We start from the raw sequence: 19,283 nt of genomic DNA, 5'->3' as shown, positions 1-19,283 counted from the left end.
TATTCATGAATCCACAGGTCAAGGACATACTTACCAGAAATGTCTCCTTATACATTCCCCAGGTTACCACACTGCTGTGGGTAGGGGCCAGTGCAGGAGTACAAGTAAGCCCAGAGGTGGGAGAAAACAAATACTACACAGCACACACACACACACACACACACACACACACACACACACACACCTGTGTATACACAAGGAGCCAGGACTGACTTCCACGGGGTATGCCCTGTTCTTCTGATGATTCTCTCAGGAATCAGGACTCACATGACTAGGTTCAAACACTCCCCACCCCTCTCTCCAGCACTAACCACGCACATGTCTTAGTTGAACTTTGCTGCCTCCTAGCCTCCCTCATACCAGGAGGCAGAGAAAGTGTTCTTATTCTCAATACACTGGACAAGCAGGACAGCTACTCTCAAAAGGAGGAAGCACCCAGTTCTGGAGCCCTTCAAGGTCCAAATGTAAGGGGATTCTGGCCACCCTCTGCCAGCTTAATAACAAGAGAGCTCACTATGGAGAAGGTAGGATGGGCAGTGGTGTGTTGGAGCACACCTTTAAACCTAGCACTTGGGAGACAGAGGCAGATGAATCTGATTTCAAGTCCAGCCTGGTCTACAGAACAAGGTCCAGAACAGCCAGAGCTACACAGAGAAAACTTATCTTGAAAAAGAAAGAAAGAAAGAAAGAAAGAAAGAAAGAAAGAAAGAAGGAAGGAAGGAAGGAAGGAAGGAAGGAAGGAAGGAAGGAAGGAAGGAAGGAAGGAAGGAAGGAAGGAAATGAAAAACAGGTGCCCAGAGGCAACCTATTCCCAGCCTCAAGCCTAGGCATGAGACTTAGCTGTATAAGAGCGGCACCCACCTGCTTCAGTTCCTGGACAGGAAGAAGTAGCATGGCATGCCTTGGACCCTATAATCGTAGCCTTCACCACCACTCCTCACAACTCACCAAGAGGGCAGGAAAAAAGAAGGACAATAGTCAGTACCAAGGGAGCAGGAAGGCTGTGACAGTGTCACTAGAGTCAAAAGTGGACTGTCTGGCCATCAGCGACAACTAGGGCAATCACCTGCAGCTCTGTCCTAACAACCCAAACCAGCTCAAGGCAAGAATTCATAAAGGCCTGAAGCAGAAAAGCCCAGAGTGTCCCAAACAGGGCCAAGGCGATGTGTCCACTGAGGGAGAATATAGGAAGGAACCTGCATAAGGGGGCTGAATCAAGCCAAGAGAACCCTGAAGATGAGGCAGATATCAGGGGGAGAATGGCACGACCAGGCGTGAAGGGGAAAGATGAGTACAGGGTAACAAGTAGAAAAACCATAGGCTAGGGTCTGAGGGAAGATTAGGTCCAAGCCAGGAAGGCATCCCTGGAGCAATCACATGACAAGTCAATGTCATAGCCAGGAGAGGGTCAACACTGAAACAGGAAGAGGGATCATCAGTACTGACAGGGAAAGAGATTGCACCAGAGGCAGAAATAACACCAAGACCACCAGGACTGGGTCACAGGGCCCTGACCACAGAATGACCCATGAAACACAGCTTTGAGGCTAACTTCCAAGGAAGAGTATGAATAAGGTGAATTTCCATGGACACCAGAATTGGCAAGCCAAGTAGGGACAAAGTCTGGGGCCCTGGATGATTCCAAGAACAAAATGGACAATATGAAGCCACAAAAAGATGGAGAGTGGAGTCCTCCAGACAGAAGCATCCTCTGACATACTCCAGGGTTATCCTGGCAAAGACTGAGGCCACAGTTATACCTGAAAAACTAAGAAGAATGCCCTAAGGAAAGAGGTCAGCACTAAATTTAAGTGTAATTCCTGGCCTATCTCTGAAGCCTAAAAACCAAGGCCCAGAACCCTCAGGAGGCCTTATCCTCCCAATGCCTGGCCCACTCAAGGCTATTTAATGAGATGACACTTAGGACTTCTGCCCTGGAGAGGAGTGCTCAGTATTCTCAGCTCTAAAGATTAAGGCCCAGCATCTCCATGCAGAGGAAGAATTGGGTAAGGCCCATACTCCCTAAGCAAGGATCTCATCACCCTAACCACCATCACAAGCACAGAATCCCCAAGACTTCAGTTCCTCAGTGAGTGATGGTGAGGAAAACTGAGCACTGGCTGATCCTCACCCACCGGAATCTATGAGAGAAATCAGAATTCATGGTGGATGCGGGCTCTATGTATGTATGTGTATATATATATATATATATATATATATATATATATGCTCACAAGTGTGCGTGTGTGCGCACACACACAACTGATGATAGCTGTGTGCACATATATATGTATGTGCATGGGGTCAGGGGTTGCATTCACAGAGCCAAAGCAGGGCTGAAGAAAGGGAAAGGGGAGTGTAGCTAACAAATGGCATAAACAAGGTCACCTGCCAAAGCAATTGCCAAGCGCTGTACAATATCAACCAGTAGCCAGAACATTCCCCAGCCTGTTCCACAAGGCCACTTCCTGTCCTGAGTCTTGCCACCCATGGTATAGGTCCTCAGTGTCCTTTGCCCAGGTACATAGGCCACCAACACAACCACTAAGAGAATCTTCCATCTTGCCTTCTATGTCAGGAAATCTGTGAAGGGTGTGTAGGCGCCGCTCTGGTCAGAATACTCTCTACACTAGGCATAGCATACCAAGGCTAAAACAGCTGCTGCCTCCCTCCACAAGCGTATCTGTGGCTAGCCTGTGCCTGCTGCCAGAGATGTGATACTTGATCCTTACACAGCATAGCCATGGCAAGGTCCCACCACTCTGGTTGTACAGACAAGAAAACAGGAGAAGCCAGGCAAATGCCAAGAGAATAGCTCATACACAACCATGCCAGATGCACACCTGGCATGTTTTTCAAAGTCTAAGCCCCTCACCACACACTTAGCCACCCAAGACTCCTTAGTGGGTGCTCTTCCAACTGAGGCACTATTCCATGTGTACCCCAACTAATATGAAGGCAAAAAAGGCACAGGCTCAGAGCAGCTGCCAACTTGAAACCATGGCTCCCACCATAGAACTTGCCAAGCTAGGAACATCAGCTTCTTCGGTGTTAGGCAAGAAGCAAGAGCATCCAAGCTATGGTGCACAGAGACCATATATAATGATAGCACTGGGCCTGGCCCATGCTAGACACTAAAGAAGCAAAGAAAGATACAGCTGGCCCCATGCATGTGAGCCTCAGAAAGCAGCGAGGCTAATTCCTCTCATGCTGGTGCAAGGTTAGGGGCTAGGATTCCAACCTCTGCATTATGCCTAATAATAAAATATTCAGAGACAGAAATTCTCTTGTTCATGCTATAAATGAAGACTGAGGCCAGAAGGCTGAACAGTTGACCTGTGGCCTGACGAGGACCACAAAGCCCAGGCTCTGAAGCCCCTCGGTCCAATTCCAAAGTATATTCCTTCCAAAACCTCACTAGCACACAGGAAAGGGTATAGCATGGATCACTGCCTGGGACTGAGCTGTATTTGTACTATGTCTTCTCAGGAGACACTTGGCACCTGCCCACTCCTCCCTCCTTGTGGCAGAAGTATCCTCAGACATCTAACAGCCATAAGGACCAGGGCCAGCCACAGAGAGAAGCTGGCTAGTTAGGTCTGGATGCCCTACTCTCTGTGCTTCTGTGCAGCCCAGCTACTGGCACTCTGGTCTGCACTCTGCCCTTCTGTTTACTCAGAACCCCAGCCATGAACACTCACCTCACTGGACTACAACCAGACTCTACAACATAATCTCTTTCCACCTGATGCCACCATAGGACCCATGTGGAGGTACGTAGTCCCTCTCTGAGGTCATCTGTATTCCCCAGTTAGCCACTGGAGGTGAATAAAGCACGACCCTGTCTCTGCAAGACACTATGGAGTCATGTGCACACAACACTGGAGAATCCCACCCAAGCTCTACAGCTGACCTTGCTGAGCACACTCCAGCTCCTAAGTAGATCATTCTTCCCTCAGAGAGGATCACATGAGATTCAGGTCTACAAAGTGTTTGACATGGTTTGTGCTATGAGCCCGAGCTCACTCAAGGACTGCTCCAGAACTGCTGCAGAGCCCAAGGAAGATCCAGGAGCTCCAACAACCTAGCAACTGACACCCTCATCAGTATCCCTTCCCATTCCCTCACTCTAGACAGCAGCCATTTCCATAGGCGGAGGCTGATGTCCTAGTCAGTTTCCGGAAGAGGCAAGCCCAGCACCAGCATGTAGGCTGAGCCACGCAGTGCAGGCTGCGGTTCTCATGGCAGTGCCTGACTCAGAGATGTTGTAAGACCAAAGCCAGACCAACCAGCACGAACTCAAGACACTGCTGAGGCAAAGACGGCTCTTTCTGAAGTGCATGCAGTGGCGGACTTCTAGGACACTTAGCAGGGCCCTGTCACCCATGAAGCTGACTTTTCTAAGATCAAGTGCAAGGGGGATGGGAGGGAGGACTCCTTAATACACTGTAGAGGAGACAGTTCCGGCCCAGCTGGAACACTTCCTTCATCTGTACTTTGGAAAGTGGGCCAGTCAATCTCCAGAGTGAATAATGAATTGCGCAGAGACCCTACCTGATAAAGCTAACACCAGAAAGATCTGTTTGACATTCAGATATGCTTGCTGCCTTTTCAGTCATCTCAGAAGGACATCACCTGGTCCCCTATTCTATGCGCCTCCACTCCTCAGGGGCTTTCTTCCAGAGTGTATATGCTGCTGGCCACAGCAATCCCATGGAGAGTGACCATGGCCTTTTTCCTCAGTCCTTCTTGCCCTACACAGGGTCTCTCTCCCTTGCTGTGCCACCAGGTGCTGTTACATGCCTACAGCACCCACATCCTGAGCATGCTGTCATAAAGTGTCCCTCTAGTCTCTGTTAGCTTGCCTAGGATGACAGTGATTCTTGTTCATATTGAGGGGGAACGGTGAAGAGGAGGGTGGAAACCACCCAGTTGCAGGAACAGGGAAACTCTTAGTAACTGCACTGTGGCTCAGGACCACAAAGCAGTTCTTTTCCATGATACCAGGTAGTGTACTGACAATAGAGATGTATCATAAAAAGGTCATCAGGCCACTTCCACAGCCCCTCCGGGAGATGGACAGCACCATTGGCTAGCTTCACATCACACAAAAGAGCTGCGCAGATTCAGTGGCAAAACAATTACAATCATAGGCCAGGCCCTGCCTGCAGGTAGGGACTGTCATATACAGAGTAGTGCCCTGAGGGGTTCAGAGCATTCCAAAACCAACTATCTTGAGCCCTCGAGTCCTTGGTATCCACAAGCCACAAAACAGCCCCTGCAAAGACAAAAGACAGAGAAATTCTTGCTCCCAAATGACACTGCTGAGAGGCCTCCCAACCACAATTCTGGCAGATGCAGAGATACCCTAAGCTAACACAGGCCTCAGAAAGTCCTGCAGTTGCATCAAAGGCCTAATCACCAACAACATCCCTGCAGATGACATGTTCTGCCCTTCCCACTATTCCTACCAGAGGCCTTCAAGCAAAGAGGACAAGGAGCAGCATAAGGTGGAGGAAAGAAATAAGACAGGGAAATGAAGGCCAGCCCTTAAGCATGTTCACTTGTCTAGAACCTCCAATGGGTCTCCTCTCCCTCCATCCTACAGATGGCATGAGATGCACAAAGGCCATCCAGACAAGAAAGTCATAAAGGCTAAGCTGGGGAGTTCAACACAGGTTTGATTCAACACTCAAGCTGTCTCCAAGAGCCAAGAGTTGTGGAAAGTCAGCGTCAGAACCACTATCCTAGCCCACAGAGCCACGTATACATCCCACACCTGTAATGAGCCCACCCAAGGAGCCAGAAGACAATGCACCTCAGATAGGTAAAATCCCATTGTTGGCCTCTTTGCTCGTCTAGCTATATCCCCACTTAGATTCTGAAAATCTGTCACCAAAGCGCACCCAAATGATGATCACAATCTATCCTGGTACAGGAAATGTTCTTATTTAGGAAAGACTATTGACTAACTCTAAATCCCAACATGCATGTCTACAAGCCTCAGCGCTGTGGTTTGCTCTATGCCAGCTGCTGAAGAAAAGAGCCAGCCCTGCTGCCTGGGGACTTCAATAGGTACCAAAGCACAGAACTTTCAGGTCAGCTGCCACTTCAGCTGACAACTGCAGGAGACACTGGAGCTATTGCAAAATGACCAGGGCAGTAAAAATGAAAGGCAGTAACAGGCTATGGAAAAGGAACTCACCGGAAAGTAGAGAACTCAGCAGCCCTGGATGTGTCCCTCTAGCTCAGAGAGGCAAGGGAAGTATAACACAGGAGCTGCACAGGAGTATCCAACAGAAAGGGGACAGGGATCACCAACGCCAGTCCTATCTAGTATGGACTTCACAGAAATACCATAGCAAAAGGGGTCTCACCCACTGTGGCATTTACCAACTACTTCCTAAGCTCTTTAAAGTCCAAGGGCACCTTAGACCTAACTGGCCAACCTGTACCCCCTGCCCGGGAGGCCACATCCCAAACCTCACCTAGTGGATCACAGGACTCTAGCATGAGTTCGGAGGTAAGCAAGCTTTAAAGGGTGCCCCCTAAGCAATAAAGAAGAGCAGAGACTCTGTGTCCTGCCACACTCTGCTGACCTGCTAGCTGCCACACTACTGCAATGACATAAGCCATCAAGCAATGGCTTTGCTGCAGACACTGATGTCAAGGTGAGAGGTTGTCCTCCACTGGCTCCCAGCAAGCATCTGACCTGAATAAACTTCTTCTCTAAGAGGTTCTGGGTAGGCCATAGAGGAAGCTGTCAGCAGCACACTTGAAAGACAGACTGAGCCCCATCCCCTCTCCCTTGGTCTGCAGCTCCAGCTTCAGAGTGGTGTGACCCAAAAGCTTGGCACAAGGGGCCCTTCATGATGTGCTCAAATCCTAGCCCTAACACATACTCTGCAGATCCCAGCCACAAGCTACCTGGGAGTTTCAAAGATGTGTCTCAACACAGTCAGAGAGGTAAGGCGCAGCAGCAGCAGAGCCAGGCATAGGCATAAGAAACAGAATCAAGGAATGCAGCCCCATTAGACACTAGATGACTGCACTGCAAGGCACAGCAGTCCTTCACAAGGACGAGCTCCCTGCAGCCTGCACAAGAATACCCAGCTCTTCTCTGCTTACATACTCCAGCTATGCAGTCCCTGGAGCTGGGCCATCATCCCACCATGAGGGCCTTCCCACCCTGACGCAGTCCCACCACTATGGTTGACTCAAAAAGACCACACCTACTTACTCTCAGACAAATGCTCCTGCCCCCCCCCCAACTTGCTCAGGCCTCTTACCACCCCAGCCACAAGGAGCCCTCTCAGACTCCCCTCTTCATGCTTCACACAACCCTGGTTCTTGGGATGGTAACCTTAAGCACCTGTTGTATGTCTATTGCTCTTCCTAGGTCCCTATCTGCACCTGTGTTTCTTTCTGGCGGCCAGTGGTAGGAAGGAGGTTTGGGATGCTCCAGGCCTCTGTGCCAGCCACAACGCAGGTGTTCAACGAAGTCCCATCACCCAAGTCTAGTTTGAAACAATAACCTGGACACATTGTGAGCAAGATGAATACTTAGAAAACAACTGCAGATCCATCAGAAATATTCAGGACCTTCTTCAGCACCAGAGATCAAGGGTTAAGAGAAGCATAAAAAATCTTAAAATCATAAAAAATCTTAAAATCATAAAAAATCTTAAAATCATAAAAAGTTCTGCTTCAAAAAGAACTACTCTAGCAAAAAAGCAACCCGTAAAGCCAATGAGGGAGTCACCATTCCCTCACCATTGGGACAGCACTCCCACTAGGAATACTGCTACAGGCTTTCAAGCCATAGATGATTTATTGTCTCAAGCTTAAACATCAATCCAACAAAAGCTCTTGACTCACAGAGATGGAATACTTCACAGACAACAGTAGACTAACAAAGCTCAACATGCAGTTTTAAACAGAGCAGACTCTAAAAAGTTTATGCATGCAACCATATTAAGGGATCATGTTAAAATTATAAGGTTAAATAAGAAATGACTAAGTAATGTTATTAATTCCAAATTAAAACAAACAGGGAAAATGCCTTTAACAGGAGCAGCAGCTTGCCACCTTGAATACCACAGCCAGCCCTCACCACCCACCCATGGGACAAGCTGGGAGCATTTGCCCTGGCCAGGCACAATGGCCCATTTGCTACTTGGCAGCTGTGTGTAAGTCCTTTCTGCCTCTCACTCCTTGCTACATCACAGAACCCACTTCACTTGTATTTATGGATCTACTTAACAGCGTGTAATCTCCAAAATCAGGAGCAAGAAGTTCCCAGATGCTTGGGGGGGAGGGGGGAGATGGGGGTGGCAGCTAGAGAACAGGCAATTCCAGAACATAAGCAGACAGCACAGGGGCAACGGACTGGGTGTACATCCTCACCCAGCTCTGCATCCAATTCCTGCATTGCACTGCACATGCATTCATCAGGTACCTGAGCTGCCCGTGGACCAGACAAAGCAGGTATAAGGCACTCTTGGCCTTTTGACTCCTTCAAGTCTTCAGCCAGCAAGAGATGACATGAAACAACTAATGCCACCATAAGCTATTGAAATTGCACAACTGGATAACATGAGGAAAGAGCAAGAAGGCCTTTAAGCTAAGTTGAATAGAAGACATGAACTGAAGACAGAGGCAACAGGAACAGTTTGTGCAAAGGCCCGGACCAAAGAGGACCTCTCAGAAGCGAGGAAGCAGAGCAAGCACAGTGAAAGCTCAGCAATGGGAGAAACACCATGAATGAAGGTCAGGAAACCAGAGGCAAGGACCCACAGGCTTTCTGGGTCCTCCAGAGGAACCTTGAGAGGAGTTCCTGCACGGAGATTTAGGTAGAAACCTGCTTTCGTAGGTCCATTAGAAACAGCCTGCAGCACGGACTGCACAGGAGCAGAGCAGACCCAGGAGGTCAGCCCCGCCTTGGAGAGCTTAGGAGTGATTCAGAGCAGCAGTCTCAGACTCGACTAGTGCTAAGTCTATCTACCAGCTTCCCAAGGACCTGGTTATTCTCCTTTAAAAAAGAGAAAAGAAAAAGAAATAGAGCACTAACAACTGTTTTAATACAACTACTGCACCACTTTACATTTTTTATACTGCAAAAATGTATAACTAACACCAATACATATAAACACAATGAAAGTCTCTTATGCCCCATTTTCCTGATATTCCAATGGCCAACAGTATCACCTTAGAGATTCTTAAAACCAGAAGGCCAGTCTGCAGACTGCTCTGGGCCAAATGCCTGCCTGCCTGCCTGCTATGCACAGGCAGAATCCCCCTTCCCATCCCTCCGGAGCAACAAGGGTACTCACAGAGCTGAACTTCTTAAATGGCACAGTCCATGCCCCACATATACCTGGGTATAATGTTCTTATTACAGTCTTTCATCAGAATAAATTCTAAGCTACAGAATTGCCACTTGAATGAATGGCCATTCACATTTTGATACTTTCCTGGAGAACAATTAAACATTTTACATGACAGTATATATTGCTCTCACTACAAAACAAGTATGTGTAATACCTAGTGCTTACATTCTACTTCCATGGACCTAAGCCCCAGTCTAAGCAACTGTTACATATAATTTACATAGGACAGGAATCCTTATCACAATCCTGGGTGCTATTATCAAATGAACTAATACAAAGGGCACAGATGGAATCTTCTGTATACTGGGTTATTAGCTAAGCTCAGTCTTTTCTTTTTAGCTGTGATCTGCCTACTTGCATTCCTTCCTAATCTTGTAACAGGGAAGCTCATCCTTTTATTGTTAGTTTGGAAAAGCTCTTTATATACTGGCCATTAATCTCATAAAGACCAAATAGATTATGTATCTTTCTCTTGTTTCTGAATCTTGGTTATGGAGTCTTTTGCCAGAGACTTTTTCTTACTGTTAAATCTGCTGATATTATCTCTTAAAGCTCTATCTTGCTTTTAGGATAAGAACATTTAAATGAAGTAGTTTTTCAGTTTGTGATCCTCAAATGCATGCTTCCAATAAAAATTTCACATGTAACTGACAGACTACTAGTGAACACTAAGCAGTTCTGGTTAAAGATGGACACAGACCACAGGCCGTTTTCTGCCGCCACCACCTGCTCCCAGACAGCCTCAATCTCCTCAAGAGACCCAAGCAAGGAACAGGTTGTAGAAACCACTGGCTAACCCGACTGGACTGTTCTGTTTTCAGTTTCTGCGATGCTATGGATGGAACCCAGAGCCTTTCAATGCTACCGTTGGCCCAAAACCATACACAGAAGACACAACGTAAGACAGCATGAGAACATCAGCGTTACTTCCCTGACCCGGATGACACCCAGAGAACCGCAACAGCTCCAAGGACACACAACCCGACACTACACTGGAGAGGTGTTCCAAATTATCTTCTCAAGGTAGCTAGCTGTGCTTGTTGTCCAAACAACAGCACTGACCTTCCACACCAGGATCTTTCTGGCCCTCAAGCAGAGGCAAAGAAGAAATCAGCCTTTGGGACGCAAGGCTGCCACTCCTCTCACACATCCCTTCTATCAAAAGATGTGTAGCATCACCCACCTCTTGTAGCTATGGGAGCAATAAAGGAAACTGGAAAGTGCTCCAAGAATGGCCCATGGCCCTGACTGCGTGCTCATGAAACACTAGCTACTGATTTGTGTAATCTCCCTGATCCAGAAAGGACAGTCTCATCTGCTCGGGAACTTCCAGGATTCTAACCTAGTTCAGTTACATGGAGGGTTCCAGTGGAGGCCATTTGTGTGGACCTGGTATGGCCTTCCAGGAAGTAAGGAGACATGTCAGAGAGGCAAGGGCAGCAGCAAAGCCAAGAGCAGCTGCAGATGCCAGCCCACATTCCACCCTAGACAAAGCCTAGACTGCGCATTCACATGAGCCTATGAGCAAACAACGGACCTCCTGACAGAACACAGCCGACCTCAGCTCAGTGAGTTCTGTAGTCATGGAGCAGGGTCTGTTCCAATGCAGCAGCACTTCTGACTCTGCCCGTAGGTCATCTGTCATGAACCTCAAAGGTCAGGGTCACCCTTAATGCCTAGAATTGGCTTAACAGTAGGTCACTGGAGAACCAAAAATCTCTTTGGGGTCCCTACCCCAGAATAGAATGGGTTACAACTAATGGGACATAGATTCAACTCTGGCTTCACCCTCTGAAGTCTACACAGTCACCCCAGAGCCTCAGAGACAACCAAAACTATGGACTGAGGTCCCCCACCCCAATCTTCCAGCAGCAGCAGCAGGTGTCTCTCATTTCTGCATCTCTCTGGCTCCCTACATCAGGTACTAATGTATTACTTATGGCAGCTTCAGAGTTCTGAAAAAACAGCCGTTTTCAATAGAAAATGGCATGGACGAGCTCGACGGGAGTGATGAAATTTTCTTCTGCTCTGGCAATTAGGACGGCACAAAGTCGCCTTTCCTTTGGTGCCACCCCCAACATCAAAGGATTGGAATTCAAAGCCATTCATGCTGCATTGAAACCTCACAATGAGGCTGGAAAATGGAAGTCGATTACTGGGCAAAAATATGCAGTAGTTAAAAGGAAAGAGTTATAACGAAATTAAGCTGCAGCAGCCCCACGATGTGTGGAAACTTCCAGCACTACAGCTCTTCTGGTAAACATCAAGAGGGGCATCCTCCTAACACAGATTTGAAACCGAAGTCAAGCTGGGTGCTGGGAGACCCACAAAGACAGAGTGCCATGTCATCTCGCCCACCTCGTGCAGCAGTAGCCCCTAGGCTTCTGAGGTGCCATTCGGGGCGTTTTATGTTGCACAGCTCTCTGATGTTGCTAACCACAGAACATTCCGGCTAGGGCTACTTTGGTCACATCTGTCCTTGGTCCCTAGACCTTCCAGGCTTGCTTGTAGTCCACAGTCATTTTCCTCCCCCACAACGCTCCCATCTCCCCTATAAGCAGACAGCAGACCCCTAAAGGGGGCAGTGTTACCTCTCTCTGCCTTCTAGCAAACCCAGCCTCTTCTGGGTGATTACTGCTCTTTAGGAAGGCATTTGATCTTTAAAAGAAAAGACAGAACACAGAAAACCATAGAAGTCTTACAGTGTGTCGGGTGTGTGTTTTTAAAGGCATGAAAATACTTCCCTCCCACACAAATGGGGAGTTCTTCTGGGGAAAGATGCCACAGATCCCGAGGAGTGGCAGATCTGGGAAAGCGGATGGGTCTTAAAAATAGACAACTGAACCTAGACTAGAGCTGCAGAAGCTACCTGGGGGAAAAAAAAAAGAATTTTTAACTAAATCTCACATATTTTTGATATCCAAAACTCCATTCTGATGAACTTCTAACTGGGTGGCATTTTGCATTTCCAATTATAATGGAGTAATTGTGTTGCCATAGAGACTGCAAAATTCTGCAATAACTTTTGCTGCCTTGTAACTGCTATAGTGTATATTTGTGTACAAGCAGCTGAGTTTTCTTAATTCAACCTCCCTGCCTCTCCCCAAGCACTATCCCCACCACCACCACCACTACCACCTTTCTGGCTGGATTCTGAAACCACCACACTAGCTTTCATCAGGCCGGTCCTGAAATAATGCACGGAATTATCAGAAGCAATTAAAACTCCCGGCAACCACGATCATATCATGGAGGAAAAAGCGAAACCAGGTCAAGGTGCAAGCCGCCAGCATCCCCCTAGCCCCAAAGTGCGGCGGGGCTGTTTACACGTTAATACTCCGAGGCCTTAAATGCTTAGGTGGTTTGCGGGAACAGGCAGAAAACCCTGAGCAGAAAAAAGCAGGGAGGCAAAGTGACTACACAGGCCTTTCCTCCCTCCCCGAGCAGGCGGAGTGGCTCTCGGAAAGCAATTAGGTAGGTCTCTACAGTAATGCAATTAGGATTTAGTTAAGAAAGTCATTAGTTCTAAAATAACTTAAGTTTAATTTCTGCGACGCTTTATTTGAAAATCGTGTCACAGCAGGTCAATTTACAGCATGCAATAACCAAAACACTGCTATCAGCGGCTGCAAGTTATTAACAAATTTTCGGTGTGCATTAAAGGGGAACACGGGCTCCACACCCGGCCTTTCCGACCGACTCCAGCGGTGTGAGCTACAGCCGTGCCTTTGGAACCCTCGCTCAGGGTGGACACCGGGTCGCCTCCCGGGCTCGCGCAGCTCCTCGCCAGCCCAGCGGCGGTCCGGGCCCAGCCGCGGCCCCCGCCCCGCCGCCTGCCGTCGCCGAGGGGCGTTTTCTGCAAACTCACAGGCTGACAAAGTTACATAAACGCCCCGGCCCCCGCCCCCGCGCGCCCACCTGCCCGCCCGCCGGCGCAGGCCGCTCTCCCGCCCGCCAGCCCGCGGCGCAGGGCCCCGAGGCCTCAGCGGGGCCGGGCGTCCACCTGCCGCCAGCGACCGGGCGAAGCGGACAATGACGGCCGGTGGCTTACCGCGGCGGCGGCGGCGGCGGGCCGCGTCTAGCCCTGCTCGGGCGCTCCGAGCCGCATCTCCTCAGCCTGCGCCGCCGCCGGCGGGCGGGCTGGCTCGGGCGGCGACGGCGACAGCAGCCGCGTAGAGGGGGCCGGGCGTGAGGCGGCGCGGCGACGGCGGCGGCGCGAGCAGGCGCGCGGGCTCGGGCTCGGGCGGCGGCGGCGGGGATGGTGCTCCGCGGCGGCGGCCCCACAACCTCCCCTCCTCATTCACAAAAAATTGACCCACGTTGAACCATGATGCTGCTCCCCCTCGAGCGCAGAGCCGCGCTGGGATAGGCCGCGCCCTACGCCCGTCAGGCACTCCGGCCCCGCCCCTCCCGCCGGCGGCCCGTCAGCCATTGGCTTCAACGGCCTTGCGTCACCTCCCCCCCGCGGGCCCCGCCCCCTGCCTGGTTTCTAATGAAAAAAGCGTCAATTACGGCTCGGCTCCGCCTCCGAGCGCACAGCTGCCCTCCCATTAGCCCGCGAGTCCTAAGCCCGCCCCACAGTAACCCAACAGCCGGCCCCACTCCGCGGGCACTACAAAGAGGCTCCGCCTCTGCCCGCCCTCTTGCAAAAGTTCAAAACCCCATTGGCTCCCGGGTTTGTCAATCCCGGCGAGCGGGGCGTACTGAGGATTTCCAGGCGCCAGCGATGGAAGCTGCGCTCTGGAGAAAGAGCAGGGAGCTTGGCGTGGGCACTGACTGGAAGTTTTAGCCAGACCTGCTCGGCAGCCCGCGGCGCTGCCTGGGTCAATACGGTGTGCATGAGCTCCTGTCTCATGCTCCAAGGGGGCGCAGAGGCGCGCGAACCGAGGCGGGGGCCCGTCCAGGCCTGGTTACAACCTCCATCTTGGGCAAGGCACAGGTCACGTGGGCTGCGTGCCGGGGACGCCGAGCCTGGGGGAGTGCGCAGGCGCGCCGGGCCCCGCCCTGCCCCGCGGCGGGCGAGCCGTTCGGGGGGTGCGGCTCTGGCACTGGGGCTTTGAGCGCGGCCGTGGGAACTGGGGGTGTAGGCCCGGGGTCACCGCCACCGCGTCCCTGTTCGCCGACAGGGGGTACACAGCCTCAAGGCTGTGGCTGGCGACATCGCTGGGCGTCTGTCCCCTAGGCCAGGGCCAAGCACCTATGATTGGCGTTCACAGTTATGAGGGGCGTGAAAGGCTACGTTTCTGGCGCCCTTGGGTCCAGTTCCTTTCATCAGGAGAGTAGTACAACTTCTCATCCTGTGTGCATGCTATTTCCAGAATCCCGTGTCCATCCCGAAGGAGAGAGCACCTGGTCCATCCTGCATGGCCTCTGACTAGTGACCTAGGATACTGGCCTATTTGCTGGGCCTTGCCTTGTAGGATTGAGCAGAGATTAATAGCATTTTTGGTCCATGACTTGGAGAAAGCTTTAAGTATGTGGATTAAAACAATTCTCAGACTGCAGTGGAGTCTCTTCATGAACTCAGGGTAATAGTGTTTAGAAAGCTTCGTTCATTGGGAGAAATTCATACGCTAGGGTAGCTCAGCTGTGAAACCAAGGGATGATTTATGGAATATAGTAAAAGAGCAGACGAAAATGACAGCACTTAGGAGCTCTAGTGCAGCCGCCTACAAAAAAGTACACTAACAAATTTACATACAAAATAACGCATGATCTGTAGCCAGCTAACATTCCGATGAAAAATGTTCGGAAGGATTTGATACCCAGTAATCATTTTACGAGTACTGAATGGAAGACAAACCTGAACAAAAGTTACATGAGAAAGTTTTGAAATCTAATCTTAGATGCAATTGTTTTCAAAAGGTACGGTTCAGTGGGGGTGGGGAGTATTGCTGTATGCTGATTAAGAGTTGGGTTCACAGCTGAGCGGTGGTGGTACCGGCGCCTTTAATCTCAGCACTCTGAAGGCAGAGGCAGGTGGATCTCTGTGAGTTCAAGGCCAGCCTGGTCTACAGAGCAAGATCCAGGATAAGTGCCAAAGCTACATAGAGAAACCCTGTCTCTAAAAAACAAAAATAAGAAGAGTTGTGCTCTTTACATAGAAGGGCTGTAGCAGCAAACCTAGCTTGGAAGAGGGGCCACACTAGCACCACCCAGGGTTCCAAAGGTCTTCACAGAGTCCCAGTCCCAAACTGTCCATAGATCAGAAATAAAGGCAGACCCCTTACACGCAAACACCCAAGAATTAGTAGAAACCCACCAATTAAAAATTAAATACAAAAAACTACTTTCAGACTGAAGACTATAAAGCATACCTGACTGGCACAAACAAGGCTCTGGGTTTCTTCCCCAATATTGAAAATGATCAGAGTGGGCCAGATAATCTATAATTAATTGTGCACACCTTTAATCCCGGCATCTCAGAGTTTAGAAGTAGAACCAGTCTAAACTGTGGGCAAGATTCATGCTTAAGATCCTGGGTTTGGTCACCAGCACCTAAGTAGGAAAGACCTTTTAGACATACTAACAGCAATAGTGAATATGCAGAGTAAGCATTGGGCCCTCACATCAGATACTTTAGAACACGTGACAGAAAATTCGCAATCATAACCAGAGAACACAATCAATACCTAGGTGTAACTTCCAAAGCAACTGAGAATCGGCGTGATTAGGAAGATGAACACTGGAGACACAGTCAAGAAGACGAATGGAGGTAAAATTGCTCCCAGATAATTAGCTGGCTTCAGGGTGGAAATTGATAGGAACTGTCTGTCCGAGCTGTCACTAATGAGCAGCTTTCTAAGCCAAGACCTGTGCCTGGCCAATTGTTAGTTATTTGTAATATTACTCCTGCGGGGAGTAATGAAAGCAGCTTTTCAAATCAGTGAAGAAGATGGAATGCAAACTGCTAATAATTTATTTCTACCGCATCAAGAGGGAGACCTAAGCATTTTTTTTAAAAAAGTACTTTAAAAAAGAACCTGTTAGTGGGCTTATCGGTCAGGCATACCATCAACAATCATGAAAGGGAGTACTGATCGCTTGACTTAATTAAAATTGTTAACATAATAAGCAGTGAAATGGACAAGCCCCAGTTGTGAAATACCCAAGAATATTACTCAGCAGTATAAAAGTAAACCACAGGCAAATGAATGTGAATAGCTTGGTGACGAAACCAGGCAGCAACAGAACACCCAGGAACCAGCAGCCCACAAACCATAGGACCAGAAATCAGATGGATGCTTCTCTCCGCTGGACAGTGGCTGGACTGTCTGGGAAGAGCAAGGTCGATCTTTACAAACGAAGGAAGAATACACGAGGAATACAGCTTGCAGGAAGGCGGTCAGTCCCTTTCAAAACTCCCTGGAGTTAAGAGCCACGCCTTTCTCAGGCTTCACCTGAAAACAATATTGCAGGAAGTAGCTGCCTCACGTTTGAAGCATCTGGACACAAATGAAGTTTAAAACAGGGAAAGGCTTGCATCATCTTCGCAGAGGCTGGTCTTCACAGGAAGGAGGCTTTCAAAGCTGAGACTAGCACAGTATTCCAAGCCAAACAAGCATAGGCAAAGACAAGAAAACAAAAGAAGGAACACCCAATGAACATGACAGAATGTTCTATTCCTTAATAACAGGAGAAAGGCAACACTTTATCTGTTGATAAAAGCAAACATGAAGAAATAAACACCATTACACCGTCACTGAGTGTCAACCGATGGAAACTTTTAGACAATTTCTCAACTACAAGCCCAGATGAAGCCTTCAATTTTGTATATTTTTTCAACAAGTGATTTCAGTTCCGGAACTCTATGCTAGTCAGTGTGACTATCAGTCAATATCCAGTTAAAGATTCACAGGGGAAAAGAGAAATGATTGGGTTTCACAAGATAGCTCGTTGGGTAAAGATGGATGCCATCAAGCCTGAAGACCTGAGTTCTATCCCAGAGACCACAAGGTAGAGAAGAGACTGCACTCTTGCAAATTTTCCACTGACCTCCACACATGTGCCATGGCATACTCAAGTGCACATGTATGATAAACAAATGTAATAAAAGTGAAATGGTTTTATATAATAGTAGGGTTTTTCATTGTAATTTGTATTGCTAAGTTCTCACGTGTTGTTTGAGCCTTGCTGGAAAGCAGGGGTATTCTCCACTCCGGACTTAAGCATGTTTATGTTCAATGTCCTCTAAAACCCCCTGTCCTGGGTCAGGCTGGTCTCTTGCTCTGTAACAGAGAGGGAAAACAGCAAGGAACTAAGGGGGTTGAAGACACTGTGTCCCTGAGCACAGCAAGAAGTAGACTATTACGGCAAAGTTTTTAGTGCTTATCCCATACTAGGAAAGTCCACAGAGGGAACGAGAAAGCAGAAGCTACTCTGTGGAGAGGACCCTCACCAGGATTCTCAACAGAGAGCACTGGCTGACTGCCTCAACTGACAACACAGCTTCTGCTGGACAATTTTGAGTGCCTGGTCTGATAACGTTTTCTGTCTGCTGCTATTTGTCCTTTTACTTGGAAGCCTTACCTGAGGGGACACCACTGCTCTGCCCAGGACTCTCACTTGGGAACTCCAGCTGTCTGCCTTAACTGGGCTTCCATGGTCATTTGCAAGCCTGGGATTTGATGATGTGACCTTTGGGTTGCTCCCTGAGTCGAGCTGCTCCAGTTGTCTCTGCTAGAAGTTGTGAGCATCGCTAGATGTGATAACGCGTTGCTATCTGCTGCTTCTCTTTGTCTGCTACTCACTGTTTTAAACTTCTGCCCGGTTCACTCATTCCAAACTGAAAGCGTAGCTCTTATAGACCATCTCCTGACTACACATAACACAGATGGAAAGAAAGTCAAAGTTTTAAGGGGAAAAAAATACAAAACATTGTTACAATATTGTATAATTTTTACAAATGCAAACATTTGCAAATCCCAAGCAAAGAGAAAATATATACACCATATCTTGGTGTTCCCAGAGCTGTCTTCCAACCACTGGGAGAAAGAAGACATGCTCTTCTTTTCCTAAGGAAAATACTGGATGAGGAGCTAAAGACTCAGTCAAGATGGCTCCTGAATTACAGGGATACTGACAGGTGGGAAGAGGTGCCAAGCAGGCATGGAAGTCACCAACGCTCATGCCACCCCAATCCTCTAGCCCTGGTCTTTGTCTCACTGTCCTTTGCCCACCAAGGCCCCTCTTCAAACCTACTCCAAATAAGGACAGTTCAACCGGGCTACTGATACAAACAGCCATAGCCCCTGTGGTTAGTGGGACAGCTGGCCCTGAGGTCATAAGAGCAGAAGAGCTGTCTCTGCCCCTCACCAGGTACAGCACTGGGAGAGTGCGCCTCACCTGGACAAGACAATAGAGATGGCCCTGATGGTGTAAGTGGGGGAGAGCCAACCCTGGGGTGTGAAAACAGGAGGACTAGCCCCACCCCTTGCTCATCACTGCATGGGCCGAACTAACCATGGCAATGCTGGAGAGCTCACCCTTGCCGTGAGAATGGGGGTAAGGTGTGCTTGCAGACTGACCAACCCTGAAACTACCCAGGCCCAGAACGAGGGTTATGAGTTGGCCCACCCCATCTATGATCTGCAGGACCACTCAAAGGGACCAGTCCTGCAAACCCAAAGTTGCAGGACCTCCATGACACAGGGCAGCAACAGGATATCCAAGAGGAGCTCCAGTGAGGGCCCAGCATCTATAGGGTAGCAGAAAAAGAGGCCTTGAACCAGATCAATGATACTGCAATGGACTCTCGCAAGTAAAGATATTTGGACAAGAGTTTACTGTGCGGCTGACTCACTGTGTCACACTACAGCTTTCAGGAAAAGACTCTTTTTTTTTCTTTTTTGGGGAAGGGGGAGTTTCTTTTTGTGGGGTAGGGGAGTTTGCTAT

At 49.0% G+C, this 19,283-nt stretch overlaps 1 protein-coding gene across 7 annotated transcripts in view; it reads right to left on the bottom strand.

The window, feature by feature from the left end:
- The window catches only part of Hdac4 (histone deacetylase 4), a 262,695-nt gene extending 248,382 nt beyond the window's left edge, over positions 1–14,313 (bottom strand). For 6 of the 7 annotated variants that reach the window (XM_038339150.1, XM_038339154.1, XM_038339153.1 and 3 more), the window contains exon 1: positions 13,441–13,543. The gene's annotated coding sequence lies outside the window, so the exon portion shown is untranslated. Of the gene's footprint in view, positions 1–13,440; positions 13,544–14,184 lie in introns of those variants that run through there. The other variant, XM_038339151.1, reaches the window with a different exon arrangement.
- Positions 14,314–19,283: the final 4,970 nt, after the last annotated feature.

This window comes from Arvicola amphibius, chromosome 8, assembly GCF_903992535.2.
Source record: "Arvicola amphibius chromosome 8, mArvAmp1.2, whole genome shotgun sequence".
Classification (NCBI taxonomy): Eukaryota; Metazoa; Chordata; class Mammalia; order Rodentia; family Cricetidae; genus Arvicola; species Arvicola amphibius.
The sequence above is the reverse complement of the archived record's forward strand: the minus strand, read 5'-3'. Positions and strand labels throughout refer to the sequence as shown.